The sequence below is a fragment of the Bombus pyrosoma genome, linkage group LG13 (genome assembly GCF_014825855.1).
Source record: "Bombus pyrosoma isolate SC7728 linkage group LG13, ASM1482585v1, whole genome shotgun sequence".
Taxonomy (NCBI): domain Eukaryota; kingdom Metazoa; phylum Arthropoda; class Insecta; order Hymenoptera; family Apidae; genus Bombus; species Bombus pyrosoma.
In genome coordinates, this window is record NC_057782.1 from 6,849,081 (window position 1) to 6,875,817 (window position 26,737).

The 26,737-nt window shown below is 44.6% G+C and overlaps 1 protein-coding gene across 5 annotated transcripts in view; it reads right to left on the reverse strand.

The window, feature by feature from the left end:
• LOC122574344 (transcription factor Sox-2-like) overlaps positions 1–26,737 on the reverse strand; it is a 116,949-nt gene that overhangs the window by 20,390 nt on the left and 69,822 nt on the right. The gene's annotated exons all lie outside the window — the stretch shown is intronic.

Sequence of the window (26,737 nt, forward strand, 5' to 3'; positions counted from 1 at the left end):
TCGTTTGAACTTAAAAATCGGCGTCGATCGCGTAGCTCCAACGAGTTAACTAGATAGAAACTGTCTTTGTCGTTAATATTACGAACGTAAAAATTTCTCTTATCTCCGCTGTCCGAGCGTTCCACCATCAGGCTACCGCTATTTTCTGCCACTGTAAAAATTATTTAAATGGAGGAAAAAAGGAGAAGCTCGATGGAAACGGATATTGCGTATTTGTTTTAATTAGTGTCAAGTTTTTTTTTTTTTTTGGAGACGACATAAAGAATCTTCTAAAGTAATCGTAGAAAACAAACGTTATTAGGAACGCGACGTTACTGTTTTATTATTCGTGAAATAGTTCGCTATCTACTAGCTTTGAATTATAAAGAAACCGTAATGAACCAGTCGATACGACTCGGATTAAATAAATTTCTTCCAAAGGAAACACATCGCATCCCGAAGAAGACCAAAAACCGAATTGTATTATACATTGTGAGAGACAAGCATGACTTCATCCTGGTTAGTTACGTTTCTGCGATCTAAAGAATATTTCTCTTTGAAAGGTAATTTTACCGCAGAAGCTAAGTACGATTCAGAGCTGCTTAATTTTCTGACGAGTAACGTCTCGTTATTTGACATCTCTCGCACCGACACATATTAGAAAGATGCTTGATGAACCAATCGGAGTTACGTTCCCTGTCGAATTTCAGCACCGATGCTCGCCTCTGGAGGAACATGACAGCCGCGTCGTCGATGTGACAGCGAGTAACGATCCAGCTTCGTTAACATCTCTCGTACATCATTCTTCTTGATACATTTCGAGAACATCGAGAGGGATTCGCGGTCAGAACAGCGGCTGCCAAAGGATCGGTAAACCTGAGGGAACACTTAACGTTCATCGATATTTCTATGCGAGCGTTTCCACTCGGAATTCATCAAACTATTACGAACACGATCGACGAGTAGAACAAAGACGATAACAGAAGAGGAAATAAAGATGGAGCTGGGAGATTGTACGATATTCCGCGAAAATATGTCGATGATCCTTGTGCCATTTTTGTTTTTCCTCGTTCAATCGATCAGAATAAGATACTTAATCCTAATAAAATTTCATAACGGCCTACATAACTTGACCTAAAAGATAAAAGAACACGGAAAATGTCAAGCATATCAACGTATGTTGAAAAATGAAGGAGATATTTTAACTAAGAAGCACAGCTGAGCCGAGCATCAACTTATTCGTGTAAACGAGGTTCTAAATTCTTCAGATTTAGGGGCAGCTTCAAAAATCTATCGGCGAACCGTGAACACGATCCACGAAGAGCAGAAGAAGTCACGAGACGAGAAAAAGTAGAGCAGAGAAAAACGAGGCAAGAGCGAGAAAGGGAGAGGCAGAAGGGAAAAAGGGAGCAAATAAACGCGAGAGACGAGACGGCTGAGCAGTCTGAGAAGATGGGAGAGAAAAGGAGAGCAGAAGAGAGGAGGATGCGCCTTTATCAGCCAGCCCAAAGACCAACCAGACTGGGGCCAGGCTAACCAACCAGAGGCATCCTTCAGCTACGGATGCTCAGCTGGTACGAGCAGCGCGCACCGTAGACGCCGACGCTGTCGACGCCGACGGCTAATGAGCAGAACCTCAATGATACCCGACAAATGAAAAATCAGCTTCCCCTAATTACGGGATCCTTAGCAACGTTGCATCTTGATGACGTCTGCCGCGCCGTTTTCGGCTTAACCCACGATCTTATTCGTTTTTCCTCGTCTTTGATTCGCGGCCGCGTTAATTAGAGCCGACCGAACTTCGCGTTCCTGGCTGCCGCACGGTTTTTCGAATCCACGTCGTCACAATGATAGATGCGCGTGCAGGATGGTCGCGCACGTCTTTATCTTCTATCCAAAAATTTGAAGACAATAGGATTTTTGAAGATCGGAATTCGCGAGTTTGGGAAGTTTTATTACAAGCGTCGTTCTGGCTTTCGACACGTTAGAATCTTCGAAGGATTAGGAATTTTAATATTTCGTTGGATCATTTCAATTCTCCTCTGTCAATTTGGTGGTAATAGCATCTTCAAAGTACTAGAAATTGCGATTGTCGGATATCTTATTATCTGTTCATTGTTTGGGTCATTTAAATTCTCCTTTATCAATCATTCGGTGATAATAGGATTTTCAAGGACTAGGAATTGCGATTATGGCAAATTTCGTTGGATTATTTAAGATCCTTCATGCCACAAATCTGCAGATATTAGGACGAACTCGTATTTTTTAAATATCGGTATGAAATCAGTGGAAAAAATCAAATTTTCTTTTCGGAGACGGCGACTTTTTGGTGGGCAACCGACTGGGCCATGAATCCCATTAGCTTTCGATTTATACGGCGACACGGGATTGCGTCCAGTTGGGTGGCACTGACCGATGTAAAAAAACGCGGGGGTGTCTACCCTCCTCCGACGACCACAACAGTCCGGTCCATTGTTCGAAAAAAATTAACTCTGGACTTTTATTTACTACCCTGCCGGCCGGCGCTCGAGCTCGCGTTTCTGACCCTGACGAGACGACTACCGATCGATCGCGAAATTTACATTTCCCCTCGTGAACGAAATGGAGGGCACTATAGTTTTATCTTCGAATAAGAATTCTATACAACTGTGATTATTTGAAAAATTACGCGAAAAATTAGAATAATCGCGGTATCCACGTGCAAAGTTACGACTAATATTTTCTTTACGATAGCTAAGCAAATGTAAACGTGTATTAGATCGAGCTTCGAGATGACGAAATATAGGTAAATTAGATCGGTAGAAATTACAACAGCAATGATTTTCGTCCATTTAATGTATGAAGATCAGACGTGGAAAATATATTAATTTTGATAATTCACGATTACTACGCAAGTTACACGAATAACTTATTAATTAAGTTAAACCAACACATAAATGTTACATATATTTTTTAATGTTCAAAGAGGGGACGAGAAACAGATATTTAAGCCGCAAATCAAATACGAAGATAGTTTCGACGTGAAATTAATGGAACATATCGAGTTTGAAAATTGCTGCTCCTCAATGGGAAGGAAATACGACTTGTCGTGTTTTTCACCTGTGGCCTTCGGATTGTTTTCAACCGAATGTCGTTCTACTTCCTAGTAGAATTATAAAAACGAAACAAGATAGTTCATGTAGAAAAATATCGCGACATTCTTCCACAAAAGTTCCCGACCATATCTGACGTGAAGTTAGGCAAAAATTTGCCTTCTCGGCAATTAATTTCGTTGTTGGAAACGGAGGATCATGGAGGACCGGAGTTTCCTTCGTGCTATTCCTCGTGCACCACTTCTGTGACGCTTTTCAACCGACTCCTCCCCTGGATAGGTCGAGAGAGGGTTTGTGAACGGGACAGGTTCATGGGAAAAAGAGAAGGAGAAAGGAACGTCCGCGGAACGATGGTCCGCGCCGCTAGTTTTTATGAATTCCGGTGCGACGGAACTTCCGGCTAGCGACCTCATCTCCAAACCACCCAACCTACCAGTCACGTTTTTACTCCGTTTTCCCGGGCCAGACCTCCGTCGATTCTCGATCGGCCGTGACATCGTCGAGCTACATTAATAACTGACCACGTTACTCGTCGCCGCGTTTTTATCGCCATCGATCCATCATTTCTCCTCTATTTTCTGCTAATCCTACTTCTCGTCTCCCGATACTTTTTACCCACCTAGTCAGCGTCGATCGTCTCGTTATACTCGTCCGCTGTGTTTCCGCCTACCCCTCTACTTCTTCTCATTTCATTCTTCTCCCCTCACACCCTCTTCAAATTCATTTTATTACCCTCTAATTTGTCGAGTCGTGGTCTTCGTGTAATCGATGCGATTCTACAGACACGCTCGAATATTTGTGACGATTTCGTCGATCTTCGTGCAAGCATATCGATGCCAATCGTTGTCGCGAATGGAAGAGAGATCGTAAAGGCAATTAACCGAAAGCTATGTAACATAAGCGAACCTTGTTCGTGTTCGTCTTTTCCACGGTGAACGATACAATACCGCGATGTCTTTGATCTCTGTCCAACGTGTAAATATTTCAACTTTTCTCAACGAAATGTTCATCGTATTACGCAATTTGCCGCAAGTGTATGCGCAACTATATCGCAGAAGGACACGAATAAATCACGAAATCGTGGGACCATCGCGAACACTGTTTTGCAGAATCGTTCAATCTTCGTCCGACAATAAGCGAAGACATAGATCGTTTTTCGTGGTGGCAAAAAATAATGTTAAAGAACACACGAAAGAAGGGGTAAAAGAACATCAATTAGCATAAAAAACAATGCCGATTTTTTGTCACGGTCGAAGGTGACGTACGCAACATAATTTTCTAACTACCCCCAAAATATTCCAAACTGCTCCCTCGTGCAGCGTAAGTTCTACATTGGGAAACGTAGTTAGCATCGTTAGATCTATCCTCGGACACGTTCCTCGAGAACGCCTCAAATTACTCGTTTCAATCCTCGAAACCCGTAGGTTTTAACAACTGATCATCTCCTATAAGATATCTTCCTGGAAGATAGGAAACTGTTGGGCTGGATCTTGCAAGAGAGCCGTAAGGTAGAGGACACGCGCGAACGTGGGGCGTGCCAACAGCACCCCAGCCGCATCTCGCGTGCAGACCGGCTCGTTCGACAGTCATTACGACGCGATTCGCGAGCAATTAAAGCGAAGTGGCCGGGGCAAACATCGATCAGGAAGAGGGGAATCGGTGTACACATCGGGGCCCTTGGCTACCGCGAATAGAAGGCAAACACCGACACTCAAATATTTGCAGGAGCGTGCAAACGGGTCCCGGTATTGTTTCACGGCGCTACTATGTGTAAATTTAATCTTCCGAAGAACTTCGAAAATAAGCGCACCGTCGCTCGCCTGCACGTGCTCAGAGGGGCTGTGAACATGTTTCGAAATGATTTACGATCTCGTGTCTCCATTTTCTGCTCCCGTTTTAATAAACTTCGACGAGGGCGTACGCGAAAAATCTTGCTTATTAGTGGATCGCTCGAGTCGACAGGTTTCCCTACAGAGTAGTTCACGTTTGCAGTTAATTTCGTTTTAATCGACGATACGATCATTTGCCTGAGAAATATATGTAAATGTGTATGATGCATGGGAAAATTTGCTCGATCACGGACACACAGTTTTTAACTGGTCGCTTCTGTTTATTTGTATAGAAAATTCAATGTACTGGTGAAACAATCCCTCGTTTAGACATCTCTAAGAACCGATAAACTCATTAAATACCAGCTACTCGATCGTGAATACGTTTCTGAAGCGGGTCAAACGAATTTACAGCGTTTCCTTCGTCCAACCTGGGATCCACTTGCTAAAGTATCATCTAACCGGAAAGCCCAAAGGAATCGATAAGAACTGGTTTGAGCGGATGACGATGGACGACATCAGAAGCGCCGGCCTCGGCGTTAACTGGCCCTAAAGCATCGGCCAAACAGATCGGCCAAAGAGTGACACCGCGGTGTTAACTGGCCCGTGGTTTCTCCGCGCTCGTCTCGAGCCCAGAGATCGAGGATACCCTTTCGATGACCCCGAACCAGAAGAAGAAGAAGATAACCGATGCCGGTGTCCAGGTGTCTCGTGATCGGCCGACAAAGGGCCCTGTGGCATGGGCTACGGTTCGAAGAGAGTAACGCATCGAAACTGGTCGAAGAGACGTGTCGGCAGAGTCATCCTACCGCGTTCTGAAGGGACGCGAGGGAGAAGAAGAACTTTGGTCCTTTTCGACTTGGCGTTCACGGAGAAGGGAGAAGATGAAGATGTCACCTTGGTGAGCCGCGGTGGTGACCTCTGGGCCGAGTCAGCGAATTCCTCTCCGGTTGATCCACGATGACGACTTTATCCCTTTGACACCCTCCTGGCTGACGGGGTTCATGAATGATCGATCGTACGCTTGAATAGTGTTTGTCTATGCGGACGCGTTCCCCGTACAGTTCGATACGTCGCCGTGATTAGCGGCTACGTCCGAGGCAATTAATCCTCCAACAACTATGTGGAATAGGGGTTGCCGGAGATTTCTCCCTTCTAATTGTTTCGCGATTATTTTTTTAGAAATTCGAAATACACGGAAAGGCGAAGATTATACGGATCGAGGCTATGGTTACAGTGGATGCGTGTTCTATCGAACAGCAATATGTTGCAGCAATCAAATACGTGTACCGCCGTTAGTAAGAGTTGGCACACCTGCTAGTTTCGTACGAAACGTAGCAACTGATGTAAATTATTGAGCAACCGATTATTCGTTTGATTCTATATTCACGAAGGGTTGCAATACCAAGAGTGTAACAAAAAGCTCGCTATTTTATTAACGACTTTTGGATGTTTCACTTTAATCCTCTTTAATACGCGGCAGTATTTGTTCGAACATTTCATTATTCCATAGAAATTCGCGATATAAGTGGAAACTATTCGGACAACGTAATAGAAACAGATCGATCAAAGATCACGTAATCTTGAACGAACAAACTAATCGACCGGGTGTTAAACTAGTGAACTGTGTCTACGCGGATTCTTCGAGGCAGGTACACGTGGCAACGTGAGAGAAATCTATTCGGTGGTGGCAAGAGGCATCGTGGAGCAACGAAGGAATGCCATCATCGGGCCACGGTCCACCTAGGAACGTAGCTAATGGGCCCACTTAACGTCTCAAGCATCTCACGAAGACGCGCAGCATCTCCTGGTCCATCTCCGGGCTGTTCTCCGCGCGGCGTGCCACGTTAATAATCGCCAATATTTATTCCGGATTGGTCACGGCTCGGTCCAGAGAGCGATGAGGAGCTAGCTGAAGAATGAGACGACGCCGAGATCGGACCTCGCCACATTGTAACGCCGGAGATTAATATGTACCGTTCACTTTCGTTTCAACCCTGTTGCAGCCACGCCACGCTTCGAACGTCCCCGGGTTTCTCCAGCCGGTTTCTTTTCAACAACGAAAACAACGTCCTGGTTTTTCTCTCCGTCGTTGGTTTTAGGTTGATCCATCCGATCGTTTCACGGATTATTGAATCATCTTTGATTGCTTTTTAAAAAGTCTTTCCTTCAGACATACACGGTGTCTCCTTCTTCCGGCTCTTTCTCCAATCGAAAGTCGTCGATGTTTAGAGGCTGCAGATTTCGAAGATTCGAGCTCGATAATCTTTTATCGCCTTCCGTGAAGTATTCTTCTTTTTCAAAGCGATTTCAGCTAGAATTCGGGATTTCTTAGAGAAAGTAGCTTTTTCCCAATTTCAAGGATCTTCGTTAGATTAAAATAATTTATTAGAAGAGTTAACTAGCTGATGGACAAAAAGAAATGCTTGTACCGTTTGACTGCAGCGTGCGAGGGGTAATCTCGGTGTGAAGGGACCGAAAGGACGATAAAGTTATTAAGGGAATTAGCTTAAAGGCGATTACCAACTGTCGACAGGTTGACCTAGCGCCTAACGGGCGCTCGATCCACGGCCAACGCTTAATGATTTGTCTCTCGAGCTAATGAGTGTCGGGTCTTAACGCCAGATTAGTGACCTAATCCTTCTGATGAGCGATTCGCGTGTTCGCCACGCGGTGCGACTTAATGTACGCGTATCTAGCCGCATAATAGACACGTCCACCGCGGCCATTATGACGACAGGTGCCGCTCAACGGTAAACAAATAATGTAATTACGACGCCATTGAAATTGTCCCGTATCTTTCAGCCCATTTAACAGATTGCTCCGTTAAGATTTTCAATTGAAAATTCGAATAAAAAGGTTGCGTAAAAAAATGCCGTGCGTTGGTGTTCCGTGACGTTCCGCCGAATTCGAGACGAGCCGCTAAAATACCGCACGTTGAAAACGCGCTGAATAATTTTGAGAGGACGAACGTCGAACGAGAACACGCTCGTATATATTTTCGTAAGAATTTTTCAAATATTCATCGAATATCCGAATCGTTCCCATTCGTTTCTGCGGCATGACGAATAAATCAGGCAACCGCGAAAAAGCACGGCGCGTCCAGTCGGTTAATTTCTTCCGAGTTACAGTTTCCAGGATGAAAGCGCGAGCGTGGAATGGGCGGAGGTGATACGGTGTGTCGCTTATATGGGACGCCATGTCCTGCGGACGCACAAAGGGTGAGGATGAATCGCCTCCGGAGAGCCGCAGGACAAATGGGGACATTAAGTCGCTTTTGCGACCTGGTACCAGAGCTACCGGAGTTCTATGCACTACTCCCTCCAACCTTTTCCTTCCCGTCCACGTGTCCGCGATTCCTGGATATATTTTCTTCGTCCTACTATGTAAATCGCCCCGACGATCCCGTTTCTTGCAAAGATTTCGACGCCTATCTTCGATCGAGTAATTCATTCCTCTTTTTGCTAGTTTCTCAAACTATCGTAAAGTATAGAGGGAAAGATGTCGTTCATTAAATAAACTAGGAACTATCCTATAACTTTGGAAGAAGGTTGAAAATAATATTCTCCATTGAGACATTTATTCGCGTTTCTAACAATATCTCGAAATATCTTCGAGTATCATGACAATCAAATATTATTAATCGATTTAGAAAGTAAGCCAACTTTGGTAGAAGATCGAGAATAATACGTGCAGCAATATTTAGCTTGTATTTATCGGAAGAGAAAGGAAGGTACAGGTTCCATATTCAAGTGTGCGAAAGTATATCGCTGCGAATATTAGCCGACTATGAATTTACCATACGTTCCAAAAAATAATTTAGTTTCGATCGGTTTTTATCTGGCTTTTGTTGATCTAAATCGTTGCAGCATTTGATAGAAGATAGAGCTTTGGATTCTAACGAGAGAAGCGAGTATTTTCCACCAAAATAATCATTATTCCGATATCAATCATGAGAGGATGTAAAGAAGCGTCGACAACAAGCAAGAAGAGGATTCCGCGCAATGTTTCATCAGCGCTGCGTGCTTTTCTGTTCGCGACTGATTTATATCGAAATGGAAGGTGCGCGTGTCCGTGGCTACGCCGGACGTTACAGTGGCTATCCGATTGCTATCGAGTTCCGGCGGAAAGGAGGAAGCGTCGCGACGAGCTACCCGCTCGTTCTCTCTGATCTATCTTTCCTGCTGGAAACTCAGCGACGACATTATCCGTCCGCAAGGTATCGTTATCGATTCAAAGTCGACGCTGCGAATCCTGCGACCGAATTATTGCACGCTCGCGTACTCGCTCTGAAGCGCTTCCATAGCGTAGCGAGTGTCTTTCGCAATCTGATCGAGCAAAAATTATTTAATAAACCGGACAAGAATTATTTTTTCTATCTTTATACGCGGTGGATCTTTGTATGCGGGGGAAATTTGACAGAAGGGAAACCAAATTAATAAGGAATAACGTAAAGAATTCGTCGAATGCCCCGAGCTATTTCCTTCGGATGCCAAGGTTTTCATGAATCGTCCGAATATTCGTGAAGGAAAAAATTCCAGGACACCCGGTGGATAGTAGCACAGTACCGTAGGATGGTTTTCTCGGGGGTAGGAGCGAGGACCTGTCACATTACGGAGTGGAATTTATGTCCGATGCCCAGCGGCGTGACAAGTTGCCGCTGATGAACGGCCCCACCGCGAACTCTTGGCCCTCCTTGAGGATACGAACGGAGAAGGTGGAGAAGGATGAGACCGAAGAGTCCTTCTATTTCTCTCGCTCGTCCTTGGCCTTCCCCTCAAATTTCCTGGAACTTTTCCTCCGCCTTTAATCGCCACTTCCTTTCACTCCAATTTCTTCGTCCATGACCTATCGCTGATCGCCAGTGAACAAAATCTCTCCAATAATTTCATCGTGGGCTCTCGATTCTCGTTAGCAGCTCGCGATCATAATCCTACACAGGGCTGTCGTTAATAAACGAAGACGTTGCGAAACACGGCTATCGTCGACGAGGAACGTTAAAATTTTGATCGAATTCCACCCCGAATTCGACTCCATCTGAAAACGGTACATAAACGTCCGCGTACGAGCCTGTCGGTGGCAAACTTGATCCGTAGAACAGAATTCTGGCGTAATTGTTATTAAGATTTTGTGGGCGAGCAGAGAGTAGCGACACGATTTTCTGCGAAGCTCGCGATGACGTGGGTGGTGGTGGGTAGGAAAGAACAGCAAACGGAGGGGACAAACAGGACGGGAGGTCCCTGTGGCCGCGGGCTTTTAAAAAAGTCCCATATGATTTTAACGCCCCACGCAAGAAGTCGTTCCCCGTGCTAACGCCGACCGTGCACGGCCTGCCGGTGATAAACACGCCAAGTTACGATTTCTCGGAGCTGGGGGACCTGTGTGGGTCCCCGTGCGTGTCTCGCGAGCATCGAATATCGCGTATCGCGCCTGGAGAAAGCGACGAAATCCGATGGAAACCGATCCAATTCCTACGTTCATCTGATCGTCCATTTTCTCCTTTTTAGCAGCCATTCGATAGTCGAAAATGTTACACGGATACGTACATACATTTGCGTATAGACAATAATAGCAATACGATGATCTGAAAATACAATGCGTCGTAATACGATACAATGTCTACCGTTTCACTCGACTGTTCGTTTGCCACTACCGTTTTACTTATTCTACTTGCTACCGTCGAGCTCCGGAAAATTCCATCGTAACAAGAAGCGATGTTGTTTTTCAAGAATGTCAAGATTTCTCGAAGCTTGCCACGAAACACGGTGAACGACTCTGAAGCGTTGGTTTGTATTTAAAGCGTTCATTAAACTTGAGCATGAAAATCGTTCCGGCAATAGGAAACTGGAAACATCTGTTACGCATGCTAGTCGCATGTGCCGAAATTTGTGTGTGACATACAGGGACCAGAGTACCCAGGTGGTTCGCAGATTTCCCATCCTGTCCACTGACAAGAAACGCACGTGCGTTAACTCTACGTAATGTTCGTAACATACAGTTTGCGATGCTTGCCACGACATCATGAAGGATGTCCAAACACGATCTTGAGGGTAAAATTTGGTAAAAATTTCATTTACTTAAGGGCAAGTAGTCCTAAAGACTTTAGAATTACTTGAACAGTTACGACCTCTTCCGTCTTTTACATCTGTTCCATCGAAGTATGTCGTGTTTCTGCGCTTCTTGATCGTCGAATTAAGACCACGTGCGCAGATTTTACTACTTTAACTGCAGTACGTCGTATACACGACGAGCTACCTTTGCTTATTCGAAGTACGAGTGACTTCACGTAAACACTCTTCCTAATACTCCAAAAAGGAAGAAACGACATCTCGACGTACGCTGCAAGTATTCAGGAAATCAACGTTCAAGAAAATTACGAAAAACCATTACATTTGAAGTAGAATTTCTGTCTTATGCCGGTAAAACGAACTACCCCTCAGGGGGCCTGCTAACCTTAGCAGGTACGGGCTTTGCGACCCCGGGGCCCCGAGCAAATAGAGCCGACTTTCTGCAAAATAACAGTACTAAAGAGTAATCTGCCTAAAGTTTTCGTCCCTCGACTTTACCGAAAGGATGGTAAAGACATTTGGAAGCTTTGAACGAGCCCAAAGCGTGATAGTCAGCAGCTTAATCTTATTTTAATATTTAAAGAAAACAAAGAAAGAAGAAGGAAGAACACCGACCTATACCGTAACCAATCTAAAACCATGACATTTTGAGTGCAGGTTTTACGTCTGTAAATTAATGATCAAATAGTAACGAAAGCAAAGTTTTACATTGAATCAACCACGAGCCAGGAACGTAAAACAAATTTGTCGACGATCGACTTGCGGATATCCCCTTACGTATAGCTTCCAGGAAGCTGTCGTTTCTCGAAACGTCACCGTTCGGTTCGTTCTGCGTCGCGCGACCACCGCACGTGCGCAATATCTCGATCCTACGTGTAGCTACACGTGCACAAAACGTTGTTGTGTTCTGCATCCTCGAGTTGCAGGTCGTTGCTAGACGCCGCAGTGCGCACCATTTTGCATTCCGGAAGCCTTCTCATCTTTCCAAAGCAAATGTTTAACCTCGATACTGTCACGAAATAAGATTGAGCACGGCGACTCACGTGTCGAGATATTGTTAAAAAGTGGCGATACGAACACGGATGATATTTTCGATTTTTTTTTTCTTTTCTACATATCTCTGGATGGTTGCAACGAACGAAGTGTTCTATTCAATGGAGTTTGAACGCACGTTCGTACGATGTGTGAGGAGGAATAGTTGGACGCGACGCGTGAAAGAGAAATCTAGTTGAAACACTTGTTACCAGAACTCATTTCGCGTGATTGATGTCGCAAATGGGTTCCGATAGCTCGGTTTTGCCGCGATTTCGATCGGCAAACAGCTGCTCTTGAACGCGGCGAATTATTCTCGCGTTTCCGGAGCTTGCTTGCTCGACCAGCGCGCAATGTCTGCGCAAACAAAGATCGCGTATGATAGAAATATTCTATCGCTTCTCTGATGTAAATTGCGTAAATCACGTGACGAATAGATCAAAATAAGAAGCTACGTATTACAAGCTAGACGTGCATTCAATTTTCAAATATGAAACGATAAAAGGAATATAGAAAAAAAGAGAGAGAGAAGGAGAAAATCAAGAGAACGATATGATCATAGCGAGGTAGGATAGAGGGTGGTGGTTATCGAACAAAGCTCGCCACTAAAAGAGCAAACGGAAGCGGTGAAATGGTTTTTTTCACGGTTCTAGTGACGCGCGTGATTTTTACGACGATGAAAGTTACGAGCGTGGAAGAATCGAACGACAAGCGTGAAAACGTACTCGATAACAAGGCATCGGACACGATAACTGGTCAGCGTAGCCTGTAAACCACCCAGTGGCCAGATACGGACGAGCGTAAACTTTCCAATGTCCATCCAGCCCGATCTGGCCGATTTCACAAGGCAGATAACGTGTTCACGTCGTCTGAGAGGACGATACCGGATGGAACTGGCCCGCGAACACGATGCTTGGCTTTCAGAGAGCAACCGAGGAGCCAGATGAGGACACTTTCCGTGCTGCTGAATTGTTCGCCGTCCAGCGGTACAGTCTATCTGATTCGTCCCGATACAATGGTCCGCGTAAAATTAGGTACACCGTCTCTTTCCCTTCTGTTTGTCCCGTTCCCTCTCCTTCCTTCTCACTTTCTCTGTCTTCGTTGTGATTCGTGCCTCCCTCTGTCCCTCCGTGTACATCGCCACTCCGAATATCGATCGCCGGAAGTTAGCCACCGCTAGCCTCTGGATAGTTGCTGGACCCATATTCGGCCGACATCGTCCACCAGAGTTTCGATTATCGTCGTCGTGGAATTTTCGAGAGAAACATGCATAGGGATCGTCCAGTTTGATAATTTGTTACGATTCGGCTGCTATCGAGATTAATTTCGTAAATTCTCGAAGAACGAGAGAACGATAACATAGTTCGAGAATTTAGTATCCGCATTGTTTAGTATCCGTTTCGCTGATTTTCTGATTTCAATGTAGGTTTGTGATTCGACAGATGGATTGCATTAAGATCAAGTCTTTTAAACTGTAACTGATAAATTGAAAATCAACGATACTTTGATATCTTCGATATGGCGATGCTACGACGAGCAGCGATATTTAGAAAATTTTGAAGAGAGCGATAAACAGGAAACGCGACCTATTACATTCTTTCCTTGTAGTCGCCCCTTTTTCTTTAAATTATATAGGATAAACTGACGCGATATAGTCGGTCGTACGAGCTGTCAGATCGCAGAAGTAACGCGAGAAAATGTCTATAGCTAGAAAATCGTCCAGACAAATACGAAACATCCTGGGAATTGTGGCGTATCAACTGCGAGAGATACGATGGACGTTCGCAGGGAATAGGAAAAGTTACGTCAGTTTCAGGACGAGATACGAGCACCAGTTGCCGACTGGTTTATACATGCGATCGGAATCGGGCAGACTCGTTATCGGTGGCGGTTTGTGTTTTTCGCTGGGACTTCTGTTTTCCGCTCGAATACGATATCGACGTCCGTCGTGAATCGTCGTCGAAACAACGAGTTTGAACAAAACTGTCTTAACAAATTATCGTCCGCCAATTCCAATTACGACGCGCGCGCACGCATAAAAAACAAATTAAAAGAACGTTTGTTCGTAATTCAAAGGAATTGACGAGCAGTAATGGTTAGCCAACTGAATTCGGGGATACATGCTAAATTATAATTCTATAACTCAGCAACAGGCCAAAAGGAATGGCCGCCTATAGAATTCTCGACCATTTAGATCTCGAAAGCGTGCGTCGAACGCGAGATTCGCGAAAGGCCGGAAATGCAAATGTACCGTCGTAAATTCCTGTGCTTGGGATGCAACCAGTCCCCGTTCTTGCACAAGCCTAGCTAGGCGGGGGAAGTGTAAAGGAAAGTTCGAAAATTTATGTTCAGCAAGGGCGCTGTTATAGGTGCAGGATCGAGTGTTGCTGTTGCAATTTCAAGGGTCCCCTGTTTGTACCACTTTATTCAAAATAATTTCACCCTCTCGTTAACCGAATCCATTGTCTTTGGATGCTTTCATGGCCAGCTAAGTATCACTACGGTTTAGCAGATAGTACACCCATCGACTTTCAATCGATTTTGTCAGCCTCGGATGGCTGAAATAGACCGTCCGGTATTCTGAACAAAACAAATTTAGACCCGTTTATCCATCAGCTTGTATCGTCGCAGACTTTTAGAAAAATTTACCAGATGTCCAGGTGGACAAATTGTAAAGTACAAATTAAATAATAAAAAAAAGTAACTGATGTTTATTTAGGTAAATTTTACCAACCCCCATAAAGACAGTTCTCCAACCTTGGAAAGGTTACGCCGATTTCTAACGATCCGACTAATTGGCAGTTTATTTCACAGGCTTCCCGTTGCCTAACGCTATGTAGACCCGTTCTCGTATTAGCATAATACCCTTCGTGGTAACTGTACTTTCCTTTTCCTACCTGCTAGAATTGTTGTATTCTATATGAAATAGTACGTTCTATAAAAGGAACTTGGTCGATGTGACGTTAGTAGTTTTACTTTTGATAATTTTATTTTTGCACTGCCTATGAGAGAGCTCAATCGTTTCGAAAAAATTCACTAGTGAAACTTTACTTTGGCGTCAATGACCTGGCAGTGAAGAATAAAAGCTGATACTTTGGATTTCCGTTCGACCAACACGAGTAAAAGTCTGCGATCCAACGTGATTAGAAGGTTCAGCCGAATGAAAAATTGGCACGTTCCGAAAATAAGTTCACGCGATCGTGAGAATTTCGGTGTCTGCTAATGGAAAAATGGCGACAAAATTCTACACACAAGTGAGGGCGAAATGACGATCCTTCGCACAGGATTAACGGCAATTAGTCAAATCCGTACAGATGGTAGGCGTGGCGTGCCCTGTCGTCACGCTTGAGACTAGAACGAGAAAATACCGTGGAATGGTATATAGTACGTGAGACTCGAACAAGGACAGCTAGAAAGTCGAAAGAAAACGAAAAGTTTTGGAAGGGATGGAGGAGACGAAGAGTCGTTGCCGATTACCTGCTCGTCCCTCTGGGTGTTCTTGCCACGGTGGTCATAAACCAAGCATCGAGGGTGGACACTTTTATGGTCGGTAGCTTTGTCTAGCTACGGCCTGGCCACGTTATGGTCGCAGTATCCTTGCAGTACAGCCCTTTGCAAGGGTAAGAGACAAACCGGGATAGGACAACGCGCACCGCAGGACAGTCGGGACATTGCCAAGGTTACTGCTCGGTACTAGGGGAATGGATGGAACGAAAGAAGGAACTCGTAAGGTTTCCACCAACCAACTGGATTGCCCCAATCGATCACCTACTGCCTTTTTTTCCGTCGCTTCCATGAACAAGCCGTTTGAACTCTTCGAAGCCCACTACCACTCATAAAAGATACCTTGGTCGATTTGTAAGTTCACTCACGGTGTCGCGAGATCAGTTGCAGGAATGTAAGTTGAAAAACTTGTCGGCTTGCGGTGGAATGCAAAGAACGCCACAAACATCTTGGAAACCATATCCCGGGCCAATTCCATAGGCCTTGTTACACTCTTTCAACTTGGAAATTTTCGCAAAAGAAAATGTTCTGTCGATGTTTCTCTAGGTAGACCGACGAATGTACCACTGTTTTTTATAAGTTTGTATCGGTATAATTGTGGCAGATTATTAGAGAGACGAGCGATCGCTTGAAATACGTAGGACAAATTTCTAAAAGAAATCGTAAGAAAATAACGACTTGGCACGTATCGTCCACTACTTTCTCCTTGAAACCTCACGCAGCAAATGTTAAACAAATTAGACAGGAAATTTAGAGGAGTTTCGTTCCTGGAACGCATGGAACGAAATATACGTTACAAGTAACGAGTCAAATGGTCTTCCGTTGTCGAGTACAGATCGCTTCAGAACCGTTTATGGCCAAATGTAACGAATTACGAGGCAAATTAATTAGCTTGACACAAATATCCTACCTTATCCTATTCTCGAATAGTTTGACGTGTATAGGGAACCTCGGATATTAGGGGCGGCAAACGTCAATCTTCTATCCCGAAATTCCAGGACTCGTCTTATTTTTTTCTGCCAGAGATATTGACAAGTATCGATGTCATTAGCATTCCGATCGATCCGTTCCCTCGCCTTAATTTCTGACGGGCATTAAGACAGACGAAACTGATGGGCCCGGACAGAACGAGTGGTCCTGCCGGTGCAGGATCAGGATCAGGAGGAATCGAGGGATTCGAGCGGCTTGCTCCCCCGTTGCGAAGCACGGCAGACTTCAAAGAAGCCGGAGACTTCATCATCGATACTGGGTCCTGATCACTGCCGACAGATTAGACGCCTCTACCGTTCTTTTCTCTTTCTTTTTTCTCTCGCTCTTCCACCCGCGACCTTCGTCGGCGTGATTATAGATAGATACATCGATCTTCGACGGCTGCTTCTCGAGCTCTTTGGACACGTACGGGTTTCGTGGATGTCGCAATCGCGCTGAAACGTCCTGACATCGTTCCTCTTCAAAACACGATCGTTGCACGACGATATCGATTCTCGGAATCGGGTGTCGAAGAATTTTTTAAACGCACCCTGGTTTATAATTATTTGGTCGCTTTTTGATTGTATACAAAATACCGTAATCGATCCAAATCGTTAAGGGAACGATTAATCGAGCGTAATTTTGCATTCGTGAAGAACGGTCAGGTAAGAGTTTCATGTTGTCCTGGATAATCGGAAAATTTTCTAACGGATCGAGAAGAAAATTCGGTGGAATTCATATGTATCTGGAAAATCTGAAACGGAAGCTGGCGTGAAATAACAGCAAATAGAATAGGAAGGTCGATAATGCGAATTCCAGAATGTGTTAAAGCAATAATCGAGAGAAGTTGTAGCGTACGTGAACGAGGAAAACTGTAATCTTATGATAAATATTGCCCTTTGGCTAAGAACGACATGATAGCGACACATCATCGAACGGATAACAAAATTAATCTGTGTTTGAACAGTTCTTCTTACTTTTGGATCTTTTTGCGTAAGCTAAATGCATCAAACGGAATATGTATTTCTAAAGACTGTTTCCGAGGATTTACGATATAATACATTAAACGCGCGGAAGAAGAAGAAATTCCATGAAGCTTGCCACGTAATTTTCTCGAGGCATTTTGCCACCGCATCGTCGCGACTTCGGCCGCTTCTCTCGTGAGAATTTCGAGCCGAACACTTCTAGAACGTAATTGCTCGTCGAACCGCAGCTCGCACGCGGAAGTAAGGAAACCGAGCAGAAGTTAAAGGGTAGACGAAGAAGTTCCGAGCCGCGAGTACTCTTCGTTCGAGTAAGAAGAAGGTGAAGAAGAAGAAGAAGAAGAAGAAAATGAAGGAGAAGAAGAAGCAAAGGGAGATGAGAGGTAGAGAAAGAAGAGGAAGAAGAAGACGGAGAAAGTTTTCATTTGCAGAGGGACGGAGGTCGGGGCCAATGACGGCTTTAAATCGTTCGCAATTGAGAGGCGTCGTTTCTCTTCCCTCGTAGTCCTCTTTCTCTCCAGAAGACTCACCGGAAGTCGGCCGATCGAGAAACAACCTGTTGACCGGCTCTTCACGAACGTGAAATCCTACGATTGCTCGCAAACCGTGTAATCGTTAACCTATTTGCTCGTGTTCTATTATTATATCGAGGGTTATTGTATCGGATTTTATCATTATATCGGATATTTCAGGATTCCTTTAACACTTTAACCCCTACACAATATAACACCAGAGAGATTCAAGAATCGTGCCACATGTGATGCTATGAGTTTCGCGTGTTAAACGTTATCATACGTAGAATGTAGACGTTCGTGTATGGGAAGTTTGAAGTAGAAATAGAAGTTTCTGTACAAGTGTACAGAATACACGTAATATGCAAAAGTATATAGAATAAAATATCGTTTCTTACGTGATCTCCAGAAACGCGAGGAATTTCGAGAATAAAGAAATATTTTGTATATCACTTATACCGAATTTTTCAGCATTTCGTTGCATCATCAAAGAATCCGCATTAAGACATCCGGAGAACCCGCGTAAAGTAAGGGTTAAGTTTCGTCAACAACAGATTGTTCTCTGACGCTGCATCTAATCGGCTTAGCTGCCACCTGTAGCCCTGAAAAGGCTTAAGGGAGAGGATGCTACCGTCCCTGAAGAGGGTAACGTTCTCGGAAAGAAAATCGCGTACACGATTCTAACACCTGTGACAGGTCGTTCTCGAGTATTTGCACTGCAATACGAATCCCAGACTTAGAAACAACGGTAAATTTTCAGGCCAAGTGTTCATATTTAAGCATTTCCTGTACAGTACTCTACAGTATGCAGTGCTTCTCATAACTATGTAAAAGTTATGAGCTGATTTTTATAAGAAAATAAGCAAATTACAATAGTTGACATATTTATGTTCAATAAAGTGGCATATTTTTGAACCGTAATAACGTATATATATATATATATATGTATTTTCTCAAACGTTTAAATGTTTAATTAATTCCTCGTTTCTCTCGGCTGGTAGCTTTCAAAATGGCCAAGCCTGCTTCCATTGTCCTGCCGAACCTCGACGAATATCACGTCGTTTCACGATTCCGCAAGTCAACGGTGAACTTTGAGGAATCGCCGATTGTAACGAGCTTTTAAGGCGGCGTGCAATTCCGTGAAAAATCTTTGCACCTTCGGTAGAATGACGTTGCAGCATCGAGGGAGGCTCGTTGCACCGACTGCGCACGAACTCGTTTGGCTACACAAGCGGGGCGTTCCTGGCGAACAAGCGCAAGTGTAGCTGTTTTTCTCGGCCGTCGGAGCAATGAGCGGTGGCTCGATAAGTCACGGATAAAAATGGGCGATTTTACGGCGCTGCCCTTTGTGGTCGATGAATTCCGCCTCTCGATGATAATACGCGGTGATACGTCTCTATCATCATTCGTGAATTGTTACAAGCTATCGACAGTGTGTTATTAAAACGCGGGCGCCACGATTTTGCTGCGAGAGCTTCACGGTCCATTCGACGAATAGAAAAACGTTTATTAGCGATGGACTGGAATTTTTTAAAATCATCTTCGATATCCTTCTTTCTGAATTAATTTTTTGCCAACTAGACGAGTACAGCTGAAACGAGTTCGGCGTTTATTTTTTTTTCACGGAGCTCCACAGAGATGAAAGTCGTTGGAAAGATTTTATCAAGAGACTGAACGACACATCGCTGCCGGCCATTTGCTGTTCAGGAAACGCAACCGCCGTGCAAAACTGCACGTAGGATGCACTGAATCGTAGACACTCGCGAGAGTTTCGCATAAGAGGGCCGGCAATATTCACGAGCACAAGCAACCAGGCACTCGAATAACCCGTCGGCCACTCGAAACCAGCGGAACTGGCGATATTCCAACGTATGCGCATGCATGGAAGGTCGAGTGCACGCTTTTCTTCCTCCTCCTCTTCCTCCCCGTTTCGCCCTTTTTCCCTTTTTTCTTTATATTCCATCGATCTGCCGCGAAAATATCGCCGGCCAATCGCGCTGATTCTTCCGTGCCATGAATCGCGAAAGCGGCTGTTGATCGATCGATCGAGGTCAGCGCGAGTTTTGCACGATTAAAAAACGCTTAAATCCCATGCAACGTGTAATTAACGAGGGAAAATTTCGTGCGCAGAGATTCTAAGTGGAGGGGAAAAATTCATGTTAAATTCTTGATGGGGGGATAATCGTTTGTTAAGAATGCATCCTGAATTTATGCAACCATAATTGTTAGATTAGAATCGAATGGTTTTCTCGCTGAGGTTGGAAAGATAAATGGAACACAGGCTCGAGAGCCGACGTGGTTGGGACACGACCGCGTGTACGATAATTATCAACCACCTACGCAATCGTTAAGAGTAAACCTCGTTATCCGGATGCGAAAGAGCCGAGCGAAACTCTCGAGATCTCTCGAGTAAGCGGCAGGCGTTAGTCTGTTACTTATCGTTAGCCTGGGAAAAATGGTAATCTCTTGACTACCGTTTCAGAAAATTGAAAAATTACCTCGTTGCTCTTTGTTAATCGAATAGAATAATTCCGCTATTTTATCTCGGCTCGCTGATCCTTCGAATTGTCCATCCGAAAATCATACTATTGAAATGACGATACGAAGCTTAGTTTGACGCTAGAATTATCAGAGTGAGGAAAATAATCAATCGGTTCGTTTTTTTAATAGAAAATCTACAGCTATATGACGATGAATTTTTAGAAAGTGGAATAATTCCTTGCTAATTTAATTACAGAATCACAGTCATTTATTCGTTATATTAGAAGGCCACACTATTCTGCGAGGACATTTTCAACACTTACGATTATTACGTGTTTAGAATATCTACTTACATTGTATACCATTTTTCTATTTTTCCTTTTTTACTAAATATACATCTCCTGTAAATATCTAGTATTCTCTATACACATTTTCAGATTGATTTCAAATTTCGACCTGTTTCGCATTTTAAAAGTGTTCTAATGTAAATGTCCAAGTATATTTTTTCATAAATACAAACAATGGCGTTTCTGTCGTTTGAACTGCTTCGTACAAGTTTGTACATTAGTCGTGGGTAGTTCTGGCGTTAACAAACGAGCGTCACCGTGATCGTGACGAGCAAAGCTCTGTGTGGAGAGCTGGAATCGATCGATTTTCGGCTGGTGTTAAGGCACGTCTACACCTGCGAAATCGGAATCGCGATCTCCGGCAGGCCGCGGCGTCCAGCCTGGAAACTGATAAATTGCGACTTCCGCCTGCGTTTCGATCGTGCCGCGTAATTTCCTGCGGAGTAGCCGGCTATGATGGAGGAAGAGGGGGACAGGCTGGAAGCCAACGGCGATCGGAAATTGGCCCGATGACATTGATTAAAGCGTTTAGCGGCGGCGACAATGTCGTAATTATTAATCGGTGACGACGCCGCGCCAAGATTCCTGATTTCGATGCACGCTGTCTCTCGATACTTGAATTACTATCGCGCAATCGATCATCGCTACTCTTCTTCTTCTTCACCCTGCTTCCAGATTTTTGCTTCTTTCGTCAGAAGAACAGACGCTCGTGCATCGTGCGCGTTAATCCTGATCGCGGTTTTCCAATTCTTAGAATCGATTACGTTTTCGTTTCAGTAAATGAAGAAAGTTTCAATGGTTTGCGAGAAATTTTGTTACGGAATTGAAGATAAGAAATCGTGCATACGAGGAGAAACTCGAATCAAGTTTTCCATATTTTACGAAAAAAAAATCTTTAAAATTCGGTATGTCGTTAATCGATCCCGTTGTTATTAAATGTTGTCTTGCTATTCGATCTTGAAGAGAAGTACGTGCCTTTTCCTGTGACATTTTAATAATTTTGCTTCTTAATCGTTGTATCTTCGGTTTCTTATCTAAAAGAATTCAGTGAAAATATGTTTGAAAAAACTTCCTCCGATGATCTTCGTGTCAATAACGATTTTATAATATTCATGCAAAAGCGAAGAAATTGTTTAACGATAAAGAAACACGACCGTATCGAAAATAATCCGAAGAACGCCGCAGGGGAAGAGCATAAGATTCTATTTTTTTAAAGAATTTTCTACCTTTCGTTTCGAGGAATCGAATGAAATTCGTTTTAAATACTTAAAGACAGAAAGAAATAATTTCTAATGCAGAAACCTTTCGGTCAAACGCGACCGGTCGAGAAATTAATTACGTGGCGGCAGCCGGAATAATTAATACTGGCTTTGATGCCGGGTATACAGGTGCGTTTCTAATCTCTAACAGAAATATAATCGATCCCGCGGGGTGGCCGTCGCGAGATGGCCGCCGCGAGGGAGATAATAGCGCGAAAGAAGCCCGGGAAAAAATAAAGGAAAACAAAAGGGAATAAGGAAGTTGCCCAGTCATCGGGCAAACGAGCTGATATTTTCACACCTCTCTCCCACAACAGGTCCCCAGGTAGATATCTGCAACGAATTTCACGCTACCTGACGAGTTACGAAAATTTTCGGCAAGATCCGATAAAGGAAGGAAACTGGAAATAAACAGCGATAAAAGTTACGATGTAGAATGTACGCGAGCAGATAGAACAGAGTAAATAATAGAACCTATAGCAATATCCATAACTAAGAACAAACACTATCTTCTCGTTCAATATCGTGTGAATTGAAGAAGGAAAGACTCGGAGAACAAAAGCAAATAGAAATATTGATTAAAGCAGCGGAATAAAGGCGTAATAACCCTGACAGAGAAGTCCGCAAATGAAGATAAAGAACTGTACGAAGTGTGCCACCAGTAATCGACGAGAAATCAGTGAAAAAATAGCCGCCTAAGGTGCAACGACACGAGGCTCGTAGAAAAATAATGGACACGACCATTTGGAAGAAAGATGCGAAGTACCGAGAAGAGGGAGTAGAAAACGCGGCAGCCGCTGTACCGGCATCACCACCAGAAGAAGAAGAGGAAGAAGAAGAAGAAGAAGAAGAAGAAGAAGAAGAAGAAGGAACTTGGTAGAGAAGAAGCAGCCGATTTATTGGCGAGTTTAAAAGAGCTCGGACCCTCGACATAACTCAGCATTCGTCTGATGTTGACTGAGTGGCCGACTCGCGGCTGCCAGAGGCGCGGATAGCTACGTACCTGGGCTTCGCTCGTCGTCGGCTACCTCGTCTGCCAATCAAGAAGCATTCAACGGTACTAAGTGGCTCGGCTTAATTAAGCGCGCACGGACCAGACGCTGGAGAGGAGAGGGAGTTAGGAAATTGCAGGACGTTTCGACGGACGGCTCGTTGCATCCTGAAAAATATGTTTCCCTCGGCGAGACTGTGGCGTGGTGCGATCTCGCGGAAAATCGCCTAGACAGCGGCCGGCTTTTCTTTGAATTTTTCTCTACCTCTTGCTCGCCTCCCTGCCACTCTCTATCCTCCGCTCTGCATTTCCTGCGTCCGTTTATCTTCTCTTTTTTCGTTCGCCGCCAAAGGATCGCTGTTCCAAACGGCACTCGGGTCAAAGGAAATCACTGGTCGCTTCGTTTCCCTTTGTTCCGCTGACGACTCGCGAATAGTTTTGGAAAATTGCCTCTGTGTACCCTGTTTTACGCGTGAATGACCGTCTTGCCCGCGTTTGACACTGCCGCGTGTTTTGAAAGAGAGATTATCTGGTACGTTCGCAGAATTCGCTGGGATTCGTCAATTCCATCGCGACAATCACGAAACAGACGATCGTGAAAATCGTCCGTTTAAAAAGAAACGGAATCGGAAGATTAAAAAAGAAAAAAAAAAAAGAAAAAAGTAAGCTTGAAAAGCTTTGGAGATCTCGCGAACGTACACGAGGGAATATCCATGGCGTAATCCAGCGTGTCATTCGATTGGCCGGCGTAATTAAATCGAATGACGAGCCAATAAAATATTTATGGAATCGTATGCGAGTGCCGAGCCGCACAATCGACCTCAAACCCCCCGTGCTCTTTCCCCGATGGTTACACGATGTTTACCCCTCGGCAACCCCCTAGAGGGCTGCTTCTGCGTTCACGCATACATCCGTGTATATATCTGCACATGCATTATATTGCACCAGGAGGAACGCGGAGAATGTTCTTCGATCGAATCCCCTAGCGTGGTGGTCCTATTAACGCCTCTATCCCTCTCTCCGTTTCTCTTCCTGTCATTCCAGTCGCCTCACTTTTTCTCCATCGTCATCTCGACTGTTCCATTCGTTCTCTTTCTTCTACATCTTTCTCTCTTTCTCTTCCTTTCTCCGCTCGACGATTTCGATCCTCTCGGTTACGGGCAATTTTTTTCTCGCATCGTCTGAAGTGTCAAAGCACGCCGGGCGCGTGCTCGCTGGACGCGAAGGGCGAATTAATAATCTCACTGATGCAGGCGTTGAAGAATATCCTATTCAGTGATCGCGATTAGGACCGCTTCTCTCTCTTTCCTCGCTCGACTCGCGTGATTGCATTGGCCGTGAAACGAACCCATTGAATTACCCCTTGCGTGCCTTGCCCGCTCGATCGACCAACGAGCTACTACTCTATCTTTCCTAGATCGTGACTCGTAAGAAAATTGCTCGTTCTCTGCTAGACTTTCGTCTCTTGTAAACTGAAATCTACAAGAATTAAAGACGAACTGAATACGCGTTCGGTTTGGATTTCCTTCGGCGTTCCTTTCACCTGTTTCGGCGATCCTCGATTCGATCCGGAGGCCCGAACCGATCGAAAGTCGAGCGCGAATCGAATCGAAGGTCCGATCGTCGTCGCGTTCGACACGCGTGCGATCGTTTCTCGATCCTCAGTGACATCGATGACCCTGTTCGCAGCTGTGGAACCAGCCAGGCCCCCCTTTTTCGCGCAGCTGTGCCTCGAGACCTTCGCGTACTAGCATCCCTTCACCCGCAGCTAATCGAGCCTCGCAGACCTCTCGATCTGTATCGTCCCTGGCCTCCTGCGTAATCCTTTCCCAATCGAATTCGCTCTGCACTTTATCGGGGGTGTATTAAACTGTCGTTAGAAACGGAAGGGTAAGCTTCGTGGTTGCTGGTAGAAAATAGAAACAGCGAGAACAGTCGTTGAGGATCAACGGTTAGCCATGTCGAGCCTTTCGGTAGTCACATTGATCAGCTCTGCTTTTTATTTCAATTTATTAATTCCATTGAGTAAGCAATAGCGAATTCTCTTACGTAAGTAGATTCGCGATGAAAGGATGACACAGGTAACGTAAAGTAAATTTGTAAAGCAGCGTTTTGTAACGTCATCGCTTCCCAATTTGCGATGTTGATCAATGTGGAACAGCTGAACAGCTTCACAACAGCTCGCTGTAGCGACGCGAACATTGACTTTAACGAGAGTTTACCTGCGAAGGGTATAAAAGAAGGAGATTCGAGAGCTGAGAATATTTCCCAAGATTGAAAGTGGTCGTTCGAAATGGAGCCCCTTAAATCAGCTGCCATAATGAAGTTGCCACCGAGATTCCATCCTAAATTCGGGACTATTATACGCGAGGATCCCATAAATACGTGCATCTCGAAGACGAACGTTCTTGGAAGGATAAAATCTAATATATGCAAATCCCCGCAGCGGGCTACGTTCGAGATGGCTGTTGAAACAGAGGTTTCGCGGAATCGGCTCGTAATTTACAATCCTCCAAGTGTCGTCTATGCTGTTTGTTTCGCACCTAAAAATTGCTAGCTTTAACTCCTATCTTTCTCCCTCTACAAATTCTCTTCATCATTGAAATTAATCACTGTATCGTTGTAAAGTGTTTCGAGAGAACGCCCGGCCGAAGGTAAATGACGTTGCGTTGGCGAGCCAATAAAGGCAAACGCATTCGAACGAATTCGTGAGACGCGGAATTCTCTGATCAAACAGGAGCCACCAATTAAACCCTTCCAGTCGCGTCTCCTCTTGTTCAAAGGAATCCGCCAGAGACACAGAGGACGTAGAAAAAGCAAGGGCGAAGGCAAGGGGATCGTCCATTCTGTTTGTTTTGCTTATCTCAGACAAATTTGCTGTCTTGTAAGCGACACCGGAGGGTCATCTTGACAAACTGGGGTGCTCCTGGGAGGAGCCAGTCGTGTACGGACACGCGCGGACAACTTTCGTGCACGTTACCGAAGGATCCTTGGTCCTAAAAGATCAAAACGAGCGACCACTTCTCTCTGTCTCTGTCTGTTCCCTCCTTCTCTCTCTCTCCCTCTCTTTCTATATCCTCCGCCACCTGACCCAAACCCTCGTAAAACTTGACCAACTTTTTTCCTCGAAGAAGCCTGGAAAAGCACGGCAAATGGAAAAGCACGGGAAGCATAGTTATTTATCGCGACGTCGACGCAGAATTTATTGCCGATGATAGGTTCCTGCGGGTGAAATCCTCCCGAAATTCCTTCTCCGTATTGCCCTTCGTCCGTGACTATGGCACGCTGATTTTTCTATGGACGAAAGATCCTGCGGTGAATCGTCCGATTGTTGGAAAACTAGTACGCTTAGAGTTTCAGATTCTACACGCAGGAAGATAAGATTATTTGAGTCGCCTATGCTTCAATCTTAAAATTCAATTTTGAGACTCGCGTATCGTGTATCGCGAGGCAGCATTAGTGGAGTTTGGCGAGTGACAAGGCGGATTACTTGGCTTGATTGAAAGAACCGTACGCATTGTTCGATACACAACCATATTTAATCAATTCCGACGGATCTGATCCGTGGAAAACGCGAAGAACAATGTCTCGGACGAATCGGAGGCTTCGTTGTTTCTGAGTTCTCGAGCGTAGAGTAAAATCGTCCCGATAAATCAAGCCCCTCCCTTAACGCAGGAAGAATTCAATCGGC